The sequence below is a fragment of the Macaca nemestrina genome, chromosome 9 (assembly GCF_043159975.1).
Source record: "Macaca nemestrina isolate mMacNem1 chromosome 9, mMacNem.hap1, whole genome shotgun sequence".
Classification (NCBI taxonomy): domain Eukaryota; kingdom Metazoa; phylum Chordata; class Mammalia; order Primates; family Cercopithecidae; genus Macaca; species Macaca nemestrina.
The window spans coordinates 62,194,708-62,212,688 of record NC_092133.1 but is presented as its reverse complement, the minus strand read 5'-3'; the positions used below and the strand labels follow the sequence as shown (position 1 = coordinate 62,212,688).

The following is a 17,981-nucleotide window of genomic DNA, read 5'->3' as shown; positions in this document are numbered from 1 at the left end:
ATCATGGCACTTAAAATATAAGAATGCCTTCTGTTTGTTCATATAATGGCAAAATGTCCTTTTAGTAATTTTACTTCTCCATGGGAGCTTACTCTGTGCTTTCAAATCATTTTATTTACTTATATAGACTTTCCCATCAATATAGCATTCATATCATGTGCCAATTTATGGAATTTTTACTGGCTTCAAAATTTTTTTCTATCTATAGTAACAAAAAAAGAAAAAAAAAAGACTCACAATTTCATTATTGTGGAGGCCAAAACATTACGAATTTTGAATTAGATCTTTTGGGTTGTTAAGTGTTTTAGAAGGGATAACTTCTGAGTTTTCCTTAGGAAAACACCCTGAAACTTATCAATCTAATTATTATCTGCAGGAGAATATTTCTTATATCCCACAAGGGAGACCTAAGATGTTAGGAAAGGGTTCCATTATGTTTCTGAACTGATGGAATTGATAGTCTGCAAGAAAAATAGAAATAAAAACAGAAACAAGTGATCTGTAGGAACGAGAACACTAAATATAATATTTTGTCCTTTGAACATTAAAAGTATTTTTTGTCGTTTATTACAATTTATCTTCACATGTAGGGAATTAATTTAAAACCATCTTCAGATAGCTTAATGTAACTATTTTGAAATTACTAAATGTTTTAAAAGTTTACTAACATATTGTGAACTTGAAAAATAAGCTGAATTATTTTATATAAGATATTTCATGGAAGCGTTGGCTTTTCAGTTTAAGCAGATACTAAAATTACCTGGAAAATTATTTTTACAAGTACATAGGTTGAGGAGAAACAAAAGGCAGTGGAATGAAGTCCAGGAAAGTGAATAAAGAAGTCAAAGATTCATTCTCTTATTTGTGCTTTCATTCATTCATGTAGGCATTTAAAAATATTTAGTAATCACCTATCATACACAGGATTCTGGTCTTCACGTAAAAAACAAGATCTGAATTTGGACCCAATTTCTGTCCTCGAGGACTTACAGAAATTAAAGGAATAATAAATGTAATAAGTAAGAATCCAGGTTGGGTGCAGTGGCTCGGGCCTCTATTCTCAGCACTTTGGGAGGCTAAGACGGGAGGATGCTTGAGGCCAAGGGTTCACGACCAGTCTGGGCAACAAAGAGAGCCACCATACCCCAACTTTTCCCTTCCACCAAAAAAATAAAAAGGAAATATTAGCTGAACATGGTGGCCCACACCTGTAGTCCTAGCTACTCAGGAGGCTTAGGCGAGAGGATCACTTGTGCCCAGAAGTTCCAGGCTGCAGTGAGCTCTAATTCCACCACTGTACTCCCCTCTGGGCAACAGAGCAAGACCCCATCTCTTAAAAAAAAGAAAGTGAGAAATAGGAATCCAGAAAAGAGGTGAGCAGCTATGTCTTGTGGATTAATGAAGATTTCAAAGGGAAGAACTATTTGAGCTCAATCTGACAGGATGAGTAGCTTCTCAGGTGGGACAGTGGAAGCAGCATTCCCCAGAGAAGGAATATGGAATGTAGGGCACAGTTAGAAAGAAAAGAAGCAGGAGATAACATGATGTGAATTGGGAACACATCATGAAAGGATTGTAATAGAAACTTAATATTATAAAAATCTAAGGAGCCAGACATAGTGGCCCTAGCCTGTTGTCCCAGCTAGTGAAGAAGCTGAGGCAGGATGATCACTTGATCAAGCCCAGGAGCTTGAGGCTAAAGTAAGCTATGATCTACCACTGCACTCCAGCCTGGCAACAGAGCAAGACTCCCTCTCTCTCTCTAAAAGAAAAAGAAAAAAAAAAAAAGCCTGAGGATGTCAAGTATTTTAAAATGACTCTAATGTGTTGTGCATGGATGATTGAGAATCATATTGGTGCTATTTTTTTTTTTTTTACTGAAGTGTGAATTAAAGGAAAAAGATAATTCTGAGGATAACAGAGAGTTCAAAATCAGATATTTTGGATTTCAGAAAAAAAAATGTGCATGTGAAAATATCTGACTTCCTGTTGGAAAGAGCAGCTGGGGTTCAGGAGAATATTCATTATACTTCCAAATTTGGGAATTATTCTCAAATACATAATTATTAAAGCTTTGACAGCCAAAGAGCTTCTCATGGTAGGCTGTGTGAAAAGAGAAGAAAATGAATCTACAGGTTAGATATTATACTTTATTTTGATATATAATATAATACCAAATACTAATTTGGCCATTCATAAATTGTTAAACATTTCTCTGGTTTTTTGTGTGGTTCCTATACACATTTTTGGCTTTTTAAAAAACTTTCATTTTAAGTTTGAGTGTAAAAGTGAAGGTTTGTTACATAGGGAAATATGTTTCACAGGGGTTTGTTGTATATATTATTTCATCACCCAGGTATTAAGCCCAGTCCCCAATAGTGATCTTTTCTGCTCCTCTCCCTCCTCCCACCCTTCCCCCTCAAGTAGACGCTAGTGTATTTTGTTTTCTTCTTTGTGCTCAAAAGTTCTTACCATTTAATTCCCACTTATAAGTAAAAACATGTGGTATTTGGTTTTCTGTTCCTGCATCAGTTTGCTAAGGATAATAGCCTCCAGCTTCATCCACGTTCCCATAAAAGACATGCTCTAATTCTTTTTTATTGCTACATAGTATGACATGGTATGTATGTACCACATTTTCTTTATCCAGTCTGTCACTGATGGGCATTTAGGTTGACTCCATGCCATGTATTTGTGACTGTGAATAGTGCTGCAATAAACTTTTGCATGCATGTGTCTTTATGATAGAATGATTTCTATTCCTCTGCGTATTTACCCAGTAATAGGATTGCTGAGTCGAATAATATTTCTGCTTTTAGCTCTTGGAGGAATTGCCATGCTGCTTTCCACAATGGTTGAACTAATTTACACTCCCACTAACAGTGTATAAGTGTTCCCTTTTTTTCACAACCTCGCTAGCATCTGTTATTTTTTTGACTTTTTAATAATAGCTCTTCTGGCTGGTATGAGATTGTATCTCATTGTGGTTTCAATTTGCATTTCTCTAATGATCAGTGATGTTGTGCTTGTTTTCATACACCTGTTGGCCACGTGTGTGTCTTCTTTTGAGAAGTGTCTGTTCATATCCTTTGCCCACTTTTTAATGAGGTTGTTTTTCTCTTGTAAATTTAAGTTCCTTGTAGATGCTGGATATTAGACCTTTGTCAGATGTATAGTTTGCAAAAGTTTTCTCCCATTCTTTAGGTTGTTTGTTTACTCTGTTAAGAGTTTCTTTTGCTGTGCAGAATATCTTAATTTTAATTAGTTCTCACTTGTCAGTTTTTGCTTTTGTTGTAATTGCTTTTGGTGTCTTCATCGTGAAATCTTTGCCTGTTTGTATGTCCAGAATGGTATTGCCTAGGTTTACTTCCACAGTTTTTATAATTTTTGGGTTTTACATTTAAGTCTTTAATCCATCTTGAGTTGATTTTTGTATGTGTTGTAAGAATAGGTCCAGCTTTGATCTTCTGAACGTGGCTAGCCAGTTATCACAGCACCATTAATTGAACAGGGAGTCATTCCCCCATTGCTTGTTTTTGTCAGCTTTGTCAAAGATCAGATAGTTGTAGATGTGCGACCTTATTTCTGGGCTCTTTATTCTGGTCCATTGGTCTATTTGTCTATTTTTGTACCAGTACCATGAAGTTTTGATTAACGTAGCCTTGTAGCATAGTTTGAAGTCAGGTAATGTAAGGCCTCCAGCTTTGCTATCTTTGCTTAGGATTGCCTTGATTATTCAGACTTTTTTTGGTTCCATATAAATTTTAAAATAGTTTTCTTTCTAGTTCTGTGAAGAATGTCCTTGGTAGTTTAATAGGAACAGCATTGAATCTGTAAATTATCTTGGATGGTATAACCATTTTAATAATATTGATTCTTTCTGTCCACAAGCATGGGATGTTTTTCTATTTGTTTGTGTCGTCTCTGATTTCTTTAAGCAACATTTTGTAATTCTCCTTGTAGAGATCTTTCACCTCCCTGGTTAGCTGTATTCCTAGGTATTTTATTCTTTTTGTGGCAATTGTGAATGAGATTGCCTTGCTGATTTGGCTGTTGGTTTGGCTATTGTTGGTGTATAGGAATGCTAGCGATTTTTGTATATTGATTTTATATCCTGCAACTTTGCTGAAGTTATCAGCTGGAGGAGATTTTGGTCTGACACTTTGGGGTTTTGTAGATATAGAATCATGTAGTGTACAGACATAAATAATTTGACTTCCTCTCTTGCTATTTGGGTGTGCTTTATTTGTTTCTCTTGCCAGATAGCTCTGGGTAGGACTTTCAATACTATGTTGAATAGAAGAGATGAGAGAGGGCATCCTTGTCTTGTGCTAGTTTTGAAGGGGAATGCTTCCAGCTTTTGCCCATTTAGTATAATGTTGGCTGTGGATTTGTCATAGATCGCTCTTATTATTTTGAGGTATGTTCCTTCAATATCTAGTTTATGGAGAGGTTTTAACATGAAGGGGCGCTGAATTTTATCAAAAGCCTTTTCTGCATCTATTGAGATATTCATGTGGTTTTTGTCTTTAGTTCTGTTTATGTGATGAATCACATTTATTGATTTGTGTATGTTGAACCAATCTTGCATCCCAAGGATGAAGCCAACTTAATCACAGTGGTTTAGTCTTTTGACATGCTGCTCAATTGAGTTTGCAAGTATTTTGTTGAGGATATTTATATCAATGTTCATCAAGGACATTGGCCTGAAGTTTTCTTTTTTGTGTGGGTCTCTGCCAGGATTTGGTATCAAGATGATGCTGGCCTTATAGAATGAGTTGGGGAGGAGCCCCTCCTCCTCAATTTTTTGGAATAGTTTCCATAGAAATGGCACCAGCTCTTCTTTGTACATCTAGTAGAATTCAGCTGTGATTCCATCAGGTCCTGGGCTTTTTTTGGTTGGCAGGCTATTTTTACCGAGTTAATTTTGGAGCTCCTTATTGACTTGCTCAGGTAATCAATTTCTTTCTGGTTCAGTCTTGGGAGGGTGTATGTGTCCAGGAATTTACCCATCTCTTCTAGATTTTCTAGTTTCCATGCCTAGAGGTGTTTGTAGTAGTTTCTGATGGTTCTTTTTATTTCTGTGGGGCCAGTAATAACATTACCTTATCATTTATTGTTGTGTTTATTTGGATATTCTCTTTTCTTCTTTATTAGTCTAGGTGTAATAGCCTATCTATCTTATTATTTTTTTTCAAAAAACTAATTCCTGTATTCGTTGATCTTTTGAATTTTTGTGTGTGTCTTGATTTTCTTAATTTAACCTCTGATATTGGTTATTTCTTGTCTTCTGCTAGCTTTGGGATTTATCTGTTTTTGCTTCTCTAATTTTTTTAAATTGTGAGATTAGGTTGTTAATTTAAGATTTTTCTAAATTTCGATGTGGCCATTTAGTGCTATGAATTTCCCTCTTAACACTGCCTTAGCTGTGTCTCAGAGATTCTGGTATATTGAATGTATGAGGGTCGAACCTCCCACTTTGCTGGACCTGCAGCTACTTTTGCTGGAAAGCCCAAGTATCTAAGCCTCCAGGGTCTCCATGCATGACTGAGCAGATGCTCTTCCAACTCTCCAAGTGGCTCTGTCTGTCAGACTGAAGGCCCTAGTACAGTGGGTTCACAAGGAGATCTCTTGACCTGAGGGTTACAAAGATCTGTGCAAAAGCATGGTTTCCTGGGGCAGCTCATTCACTCACCACTTCTCTGGGTGGGGGAGGTTCCCCTTGCTCTGTGTTGTTCCCAGGTGGGCAGTTGTCCTGTCTTGCCCTTCTTTGTTCTCTGTGGGTCAAGTTGTTTCCTTGATTAGTCCCAATCATCCAGTGAGTAACTGGATGCTTCAGTTGAAGGCATTGTATTACTCACCCCTTTCATTCTTCTCCATGAAACCCATGCACACCAGCTGCATCTAGTCGGCCATCTTGGCCACTCCCTCTCTAAACCTTTCTTGTACATTACACATTTCTCTCAGATAAACTTAATAAAAGATAAAACATCGTCATTATAGACCTGGCAATGAGAATATTTTATAGATGTTCCATGAAATCCCTTATCTATGAAGAGTACAGTTGTAGTTTCCTCGGTTTTATTTGTTTGGTTGGTTGGTTTTGTTTCCAGATTGGAGCTTAGTAGCCTAGAAGAAGGAATGCCCATATTTTCAGTGGTTCTTCAATATAACCGAAAGAAATTTAGCTTTGAATCTCTACCACAATACTCTTATCTCCTCTAGGGTAGATATACATAATAGCAACAGGGTTAAAGCAAGGAACACTTTCTTTTTTATTCTACTTTTAAGCAGGAGTTAGAGCACCTTCTATTATTAAAAAGAAGTTTCCGTTAGGTTGCCACTAGAGATACCAAAATCAAAGTAAATAAATATATTTCTACATAGAATATTTTCGTGTTATAACAATTAGTAACATTTTTTTTAGTCTGTTTTCACGTTATGTTTTACATTTTGAGGACAATTAAGGGGCAGAGGATGTAGTCACACAATAAGTTTTCAGGGTATGTAATTTGAACAGAAAGAAAAAGAAACACAGTATTTTAAGGTTTAGGTAGATAAAACCTAGCACTGTGGCAGGAGTGTCTATTGGAAGCAAATGTCATTTCCTCCCAATATAGAGTAGTTTAGTTTTTGAGTTGTTTCGTTAGGTTCCGAGTAAATAGGATGCTTTCTAAAATCTGCTCTAATTGTGATGAACAATGTCCCCAGCAACTCTACGTGTGTAATACTTGTAGTTGTTATTGCTTTCCCCCGACATCAGATTATCTCTGTCATTGAATCTTCCCTGACGTATATAAAAGTACCATGCATAGTGGAAAATGCCAGAGTGCTACCGTTTGGTTTTTTTTAGTGTTTCTCATTGAGTGTTGGCTTTGGAATACAACACACCATTGCTGAATCCTGAGATTGTCATTAGAGGCTAATTGTGGTATGGACAAATCAGTTTCTCTCTCTCAATTCCAATTTTGTCATTATTAAAATGAGGAAAGAAGATTCATGATAGTTTTGCTGTGATGATTATATAATAATGCATATAAAAATGTATGGTACAGAGTGAGGACACAATAAATGGTGACTATTATTTTCAAATTAATTCAAATTCTTTAAAACATAATGTAAACAGATAGGAGAAAAAACATAGGGCAGAGCTGGTGTGGAATTTAAAATTCTTTACAGAATCCCACAAAACTTAGAATATGGGGCAAACCCACATTATGCCATAGCTGGACAGTGAAAAAGTTTATAATCAACAGCTGATGACAGAAAAAGGATAAAAACATTTTGGCCAAAAAACCCAGCATGGAATAGTCAGATAAATAGCTAATTCATGGTGGGATAATATTAGAAGAGAGCCAAAGGGCAAAGTGCAGTTTCAGTGATGTGGGTCGTGTACGGAGAGGAAGAGATTATATTCTGCATTACCAGAAAAAAAAAAAGTCAAGATAAACAAACATTAGAAGGTGTTGTTTTAAATAAATATAAACTTTTGTTTGGTTTTCTTCTGATTTTTCTGGATAAAGAATGTTAGGTAGGGCACGATGGCTCATGCCTGTAATCCTGGCACTTTGGGAGGCTGATGTGGGTGGATCACCTGAGGTCAGGATTTTGAGGCCAGCCTGGCCAACATGGCAAAACCCCGTCTCTACTAAAAATGCAAAAATTAGCCAGGCGTGGTGGCACGTGCCTGTAGTCCCAGCTATTTGGGAGGCTGAGGCAGTAGAATCACTTGAACCCGGGAAGGGGAGGTTGCAGTGAGCCGAGATTGCACCACTGCACTCCAGCCTGGGTGACAGAGTGAGACTCCGTCTCACAAACACACACACACACACACACACACACACACACACACAGACACATACACACAAACATAGTCCTATTACGTTTTTAGGCACACCCTAATTAACTAACATCTTGATGTCCCTTGAGGTGTGCCTCCTACAAAATAAGATTAGAAAATGCAGATTCAAGATTTCAGGAGTATCAGTTTGCCAGCTGGCTGCCACGGGTTTGACTGGTGTTTGACAATAAGTATTGGCTGACCTCTGCTGAAAAACAGGGATAGTGTCTGTGTACCTGAGGCAACTGCAACCCACAAGTGAAAACATAATCTCTCAGATCTGTAATGGAATACTGAGAGATGTCAAGTTGAGTCATATCACGTAAGTGTCACCTGCTCTGACAGCATTCAGGACATCTGCCCATGGTGCTTTTCTTCCATTTTTCTCTTTGTATAATCATACACTGTAAGAGGCCAGAGGGGACTGGTAGTCTTTTAAAGTGCGTTGACAGAAAAGGACGGTATATATTTAAAATCTGGCTCATTTGTTATAGCAAAGGACAGATACTGAATTGCAGTTGCTCTGGATAAGAGCAAAACTCATTTAATATAGCTACAAATATAGTAAAATTAACCTTAAAAAACACATGAATAACTCCACAGTGCTCTCTTAATGACTGCATAGCCAGTGGAATTGCTAATTTTGGGTTCAAAGTGCATCCATTATTTCAAAGTGTTCAATATTTAAAAGACAATCTTCCAATATATTTCCAAGTCACATTTTTTTTTTACTTTCTTTTTCATGTTTTCCCCCCACATATCCTCTTCTTAGTCTTGCCATTGAATCATTTATCTTTTTTTAACTACTCTGACATTTCTTTTTTTTTTTTTCTTTTTTTTTTTTCATTACCCGGATGGCTACTTTATGTTCGCTGCTTTCCATGGAGATTACTTGTCAACACACCTTCTGGTTTATTTTCTTCTACTCCTCTGGCATCAATGTAATTAGATTGTCAATTTCATCCTTTTATTTCCACAGTCTACTCCTCTTATTTTGTTCTCTAATAGTCTAATAGTCCTGTTCTCCAGCCCACCTATTCTTATTATTTTTATTTTTATTTTCTTTCTATTTCTTTTCTTTTTTTTTTTTTTTTTGAGACAGGGTCTTGCTCAGTTGCCCAGGCTAGAGTGCAGTGGCACGTATCTCGGCTCACTGCAGCCTCCACCTCCCAGGTTCAAGCAATTCTCTTGCCTCAGCCTGCCGAGTAGCTGTGATTACAGGCATGCACCACCATGCCTGGCTAATTTCTCTATTTTTAGTAGAGACAAAGTTTCACCATATTGGGCAGGCTGGTCTCGAACTCCTGACCTCAAGTGATCCACCCGCCTGGGCCTCTCAAAGTGCTGGATTACAGGCATGAGCCGCTGCACCCGGCCGTATTCTCATTATTTTTTCAATCTACTTCTATTTCTCCTTTCAACATTTATCTTTTGGTTATGACCCTCTTTATCTAAATCTCATCAATTATCCTTTCCCTCAAAAATGAGGCTATCCTTTTAGTCTCATTTTTACAAATTACTTGATTCTTCCATCTCTCAGTCATTTCTTTCTCTTTACATTTATATAATGTTTTCCATATCATCCCTTTTCCCACCACTTTCTTTCTCACACTTTATAAGTATTTATTGAGTTTTTCGATGTGTCTGGCATATAGGGACATACTATGACATAGACTTTGCTTTCAAGAACGTCCCCATCTAGAAGAGATAGACACATAAATTAATAAATGTTAAAAATATAGAAAGTTCATGACTATAAATAAACCTGCAGTTTTATAGAAGCCCTGGAGAATGGGGAAATGGGCTGAGAGAGGGTGTCATCAAGAAAAATGAAAAACTACCTGGATGATGTTTACTACCTTTAAGAATTGAGGGAGAAGGTGATGGAAAGTACTCTCTAGGTCAGTGGGACGGCAGACAAAAAGACTCAGAGATACAAAATAGCATGTCATGGTAGAGATGAAGAAGTAGCTGGGCATTGCCAGAGTATAAGTGAAAGATAGAGAATGTGGCAAAGGAGCTTGAGAACAGGGGAGGATCATACTGTAGAGGATGTTATTTGTTATGCTGAGAAGCATGACATGAGCAGGAAACTGAAATGCATTTGAAGAAGGAAATGGCCATAATTATTCATTTTTATTATATATTATTTCAGCTATTTAGACAGGGCAGATTTCAGGAATATAAGAATGGAGTTAGATATCCCAGTTGGAGGCTATTTTTATAAGAACCTGGATCAGGATGACAATAGAGAAAAACCAGAAAGTACAGATTCAATAATTATTTAGAAAAAAAAAAAGGAAATAATGCAAATGCTGGTTGATGTGGGGAGTGAGAGAGAGATTGATTCCAGGAATCTATATTTAGTGATGAGACGCAAGGTATTGTCAACATCGAAGAGAGAGAACACAGTCAAAGCACCTGCTCACCCTTTATTTCATTTGTTTTGTTGGTTTTGACTATTTATTTTGATAAAAATTTTGACTTACAAAAGAGTTACAAAAAACATACGGAGAGTACTAATCTACAGATTGTTTGGCTTCCCTGAATGTTAAGGTAACATCTTACATAACCATAGCACAGCGATAAAAAACATGAAATTAACATTCGTGCTATTAATGTTATTATTAGTGCTATTAATTACTATTAAACAGGCCTACTATTGGAACTTCACTAATTCTTTTACTAATTGGATCTCACATTATATTTAGTTGCCATATCTCCTTTGGCTCCTCCAATCTATATGACATTTCCTCAGTCTTTTCTTGTATTTCATGACCTTGCCACTTTTAAAGAATACTAGTCAGTTATATTGCAGAATAACTTCCAATTGGTGTTGGATCGATGTTTTCTCATTATTAGATTGAAGTTACGCATTTTTGGCAGGCATACTACAGTGATATTACCTTCTCAGCCTATATATCAGGGAGTACATCATGTCAGTATGTCTTATTACTGGTGATAATTAACCTTGATCATTTGATTAAGGTGGTGTCTGCTGGCTTTCTCCACTGTAGTTATACGTTTTTCTTTTGTAATTAGTAAATATCTTGAAGGAGATAGTTTGGGACTATGAAATTATTTTATTTCTCCTCAAACTTTCTCATACTAATTTGAACAATCATTGGTAGATTTTTTTTAAACTTTTAAGTTCAGGGATAAATGTACAGATTTGTTATATAGAAAAACTTGTGTCATGGAGGTTTGTTGTACAGATTCCTCATCATCTCAGGTACTAAGCCTAGTACCCATTAGTTATTTTTCCTGATCCTCTCCCTCCTCCCACCCTCCACCCTCCGGAAGGCCCCAGTATCTGTTGTGCCCCTCTATGTGTCCATGTGTTCTCCTCATTTAACTCCCACTTCTAAGTGAGAACATGTGGTATTTGGCTTTCTGTTCCTGAATTAGTTTGCTTAGGAATGGCCTCTAGCTCCATCCATGTCCTTGCAAAGGAAATTATTTCATTCTTTTTATGGCTGCATAGTATTCCATGGTATACATATACAACAGTTACTTTATCTAGTATACCATTGATGGGCATTTAGGTTGATCCCATGTGTTTGCTATTGTGAATAGTGTTGCAATGAACATACACGTGCATTTGTTTTTACAGTAGAACAATTTATATTCCTTTGGGTATTTACCCAGTAATGGAATTGCTGAGTTGAATGGCACTTCTGCTCTTAGTTCTTTGAGGAATTGCCACACTGCTTTCCATAATAGTTGCACTAATTTACACTCCTACCCAACAGTGTATAAGCATTTCTTTTTCTCCCCAACCTTGCCAGCACCTGTTATTTTTTGAGTTTTTAAAAATAGCTATTCTAACTGGTGCCAAGACAGTATCTCATTGGGGTTTTGATTTACATTTCTCTAATAATCAATGATGTTAAGCTTTTTTTTAATATGTGTGCTGGCTGTATGTGTGTCTTCTTTTGAAAAGTATCTGTTCATGTCCTTTGACTACTTTTTTACGGTTTTTTTTTCTTCTTCTTCTAGATTTGCTTAAGTTCCTTATAGATGCTGGATATTAGAGCTTTGTCAGATGCAGAGTTTGCAAAAATTTTCTCCCCTTCTGTATGTTATCTGTTTACTCTGTTCATTGTTTTGCTATGCAGAAGCTGTTTAGTTTAATTAGAACCCATTTGTCAATTTTTGCTTTTGTTGTAATTGCTTTTGGTATCTTTATCATGAAATATTTGCCTGTTCATGTGTCCAAAATGGTATTGTCTAGGTTTTTTTCCAAGGTTTTTATAGTTTGGGGTTTTGTGTTTAAGTCTTTGATCCATCTTGAGTTAATTTTTGTATATGGTGTAAGGAAGGTGTACAGTTTCAATTTTCTGCATATGGCTTAGCCTGTTATCCCAGCACCATTTTTTGAATAGGGAGTCCTTTCCCCACTGCTTGTTTTTGTCAGCTTTGTCCAAGATCGGATGGTTGTAGGTGTGCAGCCTTATTTCCCAGCTCTCTATTCTATTAAGTTGGTCTAAATATCTGTTTTTATACCATTACCATGCTGTTTTTGTTACTGTAGCCCCACAGTATAGTTTGAAGTTGGGTAGTGTGATGCCTCCAGCTTTGCTCTTTTTACTTAGGATTTCCTGGGCTATTCAGGCTCTTCTTTGGTTCTATATTTTAAAATAGTTTTTTCTAATTCTGTGAAGAATGTCCTTGGTAGTTTGATAGGAATAGCATTGAATCTATAAATTGCTTTGGGCAGTATGGCTACTTTAACAATATTGATTCTTCCTATCCATGAGCATGGAATGTTTTTCTATTTGTTTGTGTCATCTCTGATTTCTTTGAGCAGAATTTTGTAGGTCTCCTTACAGAGATCTTTCACCTCCCTGGTTGCCTGTATTCCTAGGTGTTTTATTCTTTCTGTGGCAATTGTGAATGAGATTGCATTCCTGATTTGGCTCTCAGCTTGGGTGTTGTTGCTGTGTAAGAATGCTAGTGATTTTTGTACATTCATTTTGTATCCTGAAACTTTGCCAAAGTTGTTTATCAGCTTGATGAGCTTTGGGATTGAGACTATGGGATTGTCTTTCTTTCTTTCTTTCTTTCTTTCTTTCTTTTTTTTTTTTTTGAGATAGAGTTTCGCTCTTGTTGCCCAGGCTGGAGTGCAACGGCGCGATCTTGGCTCACTGCAGCCTCAGCCTCCCGGGTTCAAGCGATTCTCCTGCCTCAGCCTCCTAAGTAGTTGGGATTACAGGAACGCGCCACCACAACTGGCTAATTTTGTATTTTTAGGAGAGATGGCATTTCTCCATGTTGGTCAGGCTGGTCTCGAACTCTCAACCTCAGGTGATCCACCCTCCTCGGCCTCCCAAAGTGCAGGGATTACAGGTGTGAGCCACCGTGCCTGGCCGGGATTGTCTACATGTAGAATCATGTGGTCCGCAAAAAGGGATAGTTTGACTTCCTCTCTTTCTATTTGGATGCTCTTTATTTCTTTCTCTTGCCTGATACCTCTGACCAGCACTTTCAATTCTATGTTGAATAGGAGTGATGAGAGACAACATTCTTTTCTTGTGCCAGTTTAAGGGGAAATGCTTCCGGCTTTTGTCCATTCATTATGATGTTGGCTGTGGGTTTGCTATGATGACTCTTGTTGTTTTGAGGTATCCAAGGAACCTTCTCATCGTTTGATGTCCTCCACCAAGTGGTCTTCCAACAATAATGATAACTTGCATTTTTTTAAAGTGCGCTATTTTGAAAACTCTCACCCATTCATTACTTAATTCTTATGAAAATCCTCTGAAATTGAGTCAGCAGGTCCTATTTTCCACAATTTTCAAGTAACAGTACTGAAAAAGCCATTTCTCAAATGTATATCCTAGTGACAATAGGTTATTTAAATGCTCAAATTTTATTTTTGCAATGAGACAGCATAGGCTCCTGGTCTGGCAGTCAGTCTGCTGTGAGTATCTGCAATGCAGCCAGAAAGTCACTGTCTTCCAAACATAAAAGAGGTTAGAGAGGCTGATCCTCACAGAAAGCATCCTCTGCCTGTGACTTCTTGCCACTGGAATGCATGTTGTTCAGGTACTCCTACACAGAATGTTGCCATCACCATCAGAAGGAACACACTTCAAATAAGAAACATATCAATGGGCTCAGAATTCACCTTAATAAGCAAATATTTCATATACACATAATATTTTCCATACCATGTTTTATACATGGGTTACATATAGACATGGGACTGTACTAGTGACTTCTAGAATCAATCTAATGATCTCTTTATATTTGTTGCTCGTTTGTCTTGTATTCCTGTCACTGTATTACAGACAATGACATTATTTTTAAAGCAATGCGTACAGCTTCTGGGCTGGTGAACACGTAGAGCTGCATGGGAGCTTTGTGGTCTGCCCCTCCCCTTCGCCTTACGCATCCTTTCCATTTTGTTGTTCCTGTGTTGTATCCTTTCTAATAAACTGATGCACAATAAAAATAGCAACTGCCAATGGTTGGTATAAAAGGAAAAAAAAACTTTTTTCTTGGTCCACCTGAAAACTAGAGAAATAGCTTTTCTAGCAGCAGTGACAACACTGGGGAGGTTGATGATAACAAAGGTCTTTCCTGAACGGCATTTATTTTCATTTCAAATGAGGGATGAACACAAGGACAAGGCAGGACACTTCATGGACTAACTTTTCTTGATGTACTGGAATCCACTTTGCTATGAGAATGTATCATATCATGGTTTGCTCTGTATTTCCAGGTAGTGTGCACTGGCAAAGTCTTTGAATAAGTTTAATTCTCATTCATTCTCATTATTATGAAAGCTATGTTTAGATTTAAAGTTTATGGTTAAGATGAGGCTTAATTCAATGAATTGGTTATTTATTTTTTCAGTAGAAAAATGAGAGAGAATCGACTGAATTATGATTCCTATGAGAAGCCTGGCAACAGCTTAACTTTATAAACTAGTTGAAGAGACTTGTCAAATCATATTTGGCAGCTTAAAATCTTGGATTTAATGTAAGAGATCAGAATTAATCTGAATGTTGTTTACATTAACTAGTGTTTATTATTTTAACCAAATTTAGTCCTGAACTATTCTGACCCTGAAGGGCAGAATGCTTTAAAGCAGTAATTTTCTATAAAAATCTAGAATTTTTCTTATATTATTCATATCTGTGTCATTTTAAAATTTTGAACTACTATATAAATTTTATGCATTTCTATGATAAGTCTCTGTAACATAGTCCAGGCCAAATACTTCTTGTTTATAAACTGCTAAGTAAATTCAGCTTTGTATATGTGGCTAGTTTTAATAAAAGTAAACCAAGGAGTTAGTAAAAACAGTTGTTCTCAAACTGTAATCAGAAATGCCTGGAAGGCTGGGCTTGGTGGCTCACCCCTGTAATCCTAGCATATTGGGAGGCTGAGGTGGGTGGATCACCTGAGGCCAGCAGTTTGAGTCCAGCCTGGCCAATATGGTGAAACCCCATCTCTACTAAAAATACAAAAAATTAGCAGGGCGTGGTGGTACACGCCTGTAATCCCAGCTACTCGGGAAGCTGAAGCAACAAGAATTGCTTGAACCCGGGAGGCAGAGGCTGCAGTGAGCGGAGATTGCCCCATTGGACTCTAGCCTGGGCAACAAGAGTGAAACTGTCTCAAAAAGAAAAAAAAAAAACCTAGTGATCCTATTAAACATGCAGGTTTTTGCCCTGTCTATAGACTTACTGAGTTTGAATGTCAAAGTATAGCATTTGAGAATATTTTATGCTTTTCAGTTGATTCTGCTGTGAGCTGTTTGAGAAAATACTAGGTGAAACTGCATCATTAAAATTATTCACTATTAACTGGAGAAGATAGTGATGTTACAAATCCATATGCTGGTAGATGTATAAAACATCTTTAGGTGTTTTCCTCTAGAGAACTGGGGGTCAGGCAGAGGTGAAAGATATATTTATTTTTGACTCTATATAATGCATTCATTTTACCATTTGAAGTTAGTTTTCAGTGAGCTTCTAAGTTACAAATATGGGGGTGAGGGGCTATGTGGGATATGAGTAAACGGGTATATATGAAGTCAAAGTAAATAGAAAAGTATATGATCTGTTGTATTCTTTTTGACACCTCATAAATTTATATTTCTCCTTAGAAAACTTCTATTTATAATTTTTAAGGATTATCAATTAACATTCACAATAAGCAGTCTTGCCCATCTTTCATTTCTACTCCATCCTTAGCCTCTTACACATAACTATTTCTAGACTTCTCACTATAAGCCAGGCCTTATGCTAGGCTATGACAATATAAGTGACACATGGTCACTACCCTCAAACGTTACGAAGAAAATCCCCCAAAGTAAAAGAAAACCCTTTATCTATAAAGAGATAAAGAAATTTGTGTAAGGCAAACTTATCCCCAAATACTTCATCTAAAAATATTTAAGTATCAAACAGTCAGAGCATCTACTGAGAATGTAATACATTTATTATGAAGACAGTGGCAAAAGAAAAAAAAAAAGAACCCGCATTCCTTCTATTCCTACTATTCCCTCTTCCTCTGTTGTGGAATATTGACCTATTTCTTCACAATCTTTTGTGTAGGTATATATGTATGTATTTATTTAAATTATTTGCTTCTACCATACTACTATAAGCTTTTGCTTAGTTATTTGGTTATTCTAAATTCTTAAGGCTGCCAAAATGCCACTGAAAGGGGGATGGAGGTGAGAGGAGAAGTGCCTTTTTAGACTTCATGTCTGTATATACTACTATTCCCTGGAATGCCCATTTCATTCCCTATCTGTACTCTTTTCGGCTTCACAGACTCCTCAGAAATGCACTCGCTTTCCATTTATCCGTCTAATTACCCTCCCTCCTTATTTTGAAATATATAATTTGGACTACAAAGATATGCTGATAAACAGATTTTCTTTAAATCTGAAATCAGTGAGGCCTGCCAGGCAAAGGAAGGAAAAAGATTTGGTTATTAAATAGCACTAAGATTCAAATATAAAAATGAATGCCCCAAACACTGCACACTGGTCAAATGTGGAGTATAAATTTAACTCTAAGCTGTTTAACAAAAGAGAGTGATTTAAAATAGTTACAGTTATTAACTATTTTAAAATTTAAAATTAGTAACTACTATTTAGTAAAATTTACTATTTAAAAATATAATTAAATGTTTAGGGAAAGCACAACACTTTTGTATTTGCAGGTACACCATTCATTTTGTGTTCTTAATCCACAGTTCTGGTTTTTCTTATGGGTGGTATCTGTTTTCCTTTCATGAGCTTTAATTGGCTAAAATGGATCCCCTCTCATTCAGGTGACTAATGTCTAGGCCACAGGAAATTCAATGTAAGTGGCTATTAAAGGAGTTCTCTGGAATACTCACAGTGCATAAATTAGAGTTTTATAAATGATCTAAAACTAGTAAATGGTCAAAATAATGTGAAGTTAGAAATTATGCAAATAAAGGTAAGGAATAGAAGTTAGCTTTTGAATCATCTAAATAGACATGTTATTTTCCTGTCACTGAACACGGGGCTGCTGCTGCTGCTGCTGCTGCTGCTGTTGAAGTTAGGTGAAAATAGCGAAGAATTGAACTGGAAACTGTATAATGAGAAATGTTTATGAGCTCCAGAAATTCAACAACAAATTTTTCCTTGTTTTCCTTCTCAGAATTCTCTAGTAGAATGAATCAGATATTGATGAAAATTGAATAGAGAAGTATGCCGAGAACTTCACAGTATCAGTCAGTCTACTGCATAGCATTTAAATATTTTCAGGTAATGCTTCCTATTAAATCATTTAGCACTTTCTAAATTTAGATTTCAATTGTTGCTTTATATATATACATGTAATATAAACAGTATGAGTACTTTCAAATCACATTCACTCACACTATCTAATTCAAATATCTAGATCACCTGTGAGGAAGATAAAAATAGTTATAATTTATTTATTGTCATTTCATTTCAAACCCTGTTCTAAATTCTTTTCTTAACTCATTTAAGTAAATCCTATGAGGTATATGCTGTTAATATTTTACAGATGCAGGCATGGAGGCATGGAGAAAATGTCTTAATAACTGAAGGCCTCACAAGTGGTAAATGCTAGAGATAGAATTTTAATGTGGGCAGCTGGACTCCAGAACTGCCCCTAGGCTT

General features: G+C 36.6%; 1 protein-coding gene across 20 annotated transcripts in view; it reads left to right on the top strand.

The window, feature by feature from the left end:
* LOC105466141 (catenin alpha 3) overlaps window positions 1-17,981 on the top strand; it is a 1,883,635-nt gene that overhangs the window by 1,742,496 nt on the left and 123,158 nt on the right. For 3 of the 20 annotated variants that reach the window (XR_011607354.1, XR_011607355.1, XR_011607353.1), the window contains exon 19: window positions 17,494-17,600. The exons of the other annotated variants lie outside the window; for them this stretch is intronic. The gene's annotated coding sequence lies outside the window, so the exon portion shown is untranslated. The remainder of the gene's footprint in view (window positions 1-17,493; window positions 17,601-17,981) is intronic. 20 annotated transcript variants of the gene reach the window in all.